Raw genomic sequence first — 794 nt, 5'->3', positions numbered from 1 at the left:
CTACGGCTTAGGCCGCTCTTCTAGTGTGGCTGCTCTGTGTCTGCAGGCAGCGAGGGGCTGCAAGCTTCCTGTGTTCGCACCTATATCACCTGTGCTTCCTTGTCAGAGACAGACTATCGCAAAACATACAACTCACTCCATGAATTGATTGCTACGGCATCTGTTATCAGCAGTCACAACCAGCAACACCAGTAGCAGCCGACTGCACGCAAAGAATGGGAACGTGCAGTGGGATTTACGTGGAATCGGCGCAATTGTGGATGCTAATCGTTCGCTTGTATCTGCCTACACACCTCTGCCGGTTGGGAATTATTCCACTTGCATGGCAAGGTGCGCATGTAGGTGTGTTAAAAATTCTGGAGGCGCTGGGTATCGATCCCAGTACCTCTCGCACACTAAACGAGCGCTCTACCATCTGAGCTACGCCCCCCCCCCCCCATAACTAGTAGTGCTACATACAGTCATATCAACGTCACAGACCCTTGCACTCCCATTATTCCGCAGACAAACACTACTCTCTATGTATCAGTGAGGGTGTCTTTCAGGTTTCGTGCATTCTGTATCGAATCGTAGTTGGCCACAATGAAAGTGGCACGCATAACGTCGAAAATAGAGTTCAGACACCGCTCTGAGTAAGACGAACGTGTTGTCCACCTCTAGACTTCAATGACGTTAAGCCGTGATACCTAAGAGAGATCTGCACTCGATAACACCACGATAACAGCCGGTCCCCACACTTACATCTTGCTCTCCTTATGACAGTATACATCATATCAGTCTGTGACGCTGGTTTT

The 794-nt window shown here is 49.5% G+C and overlaps 1 non-coding gene across 1 annotated transcript; it reads right to left on the bottom strand.

Moving 5' to 3' along the window:
• Nucleotides 1-357: 357 nt before the first annotated feature.
• Nucleotides 358-430, bottom strand: Trnat-agu (transfer RNA threonine (anticodon AGU)). Its single transcript has one exon. It is a non-coding gene; the product is annotated as a tRNA-Thr (tRNA).
• Between the last annotated feature and the right edge of the window lie 364 nt (nucleotides 431-794).

This window comes from Schistocerca gregaria, unplaced genomic scaffold, assembly GCF_023897955.1.
Source record: "Schistocerca gregaria isolate iqSchGreg1 unplaced genomic scaffold, iqSchGreg1.2 ptg000451l, whole genome shotgun sequence".
Lineage (NCBI taxonomy): Eukaryota > Metazoa > Arthropoda > Insecta > Orthoptera > Acrididae > Schistocerca > Schistocerca gregaria.
Note: the sequence above shows the minus strand (reverse complement) of the source record. Positions and strands in the feature narration are given on the sequence as shown.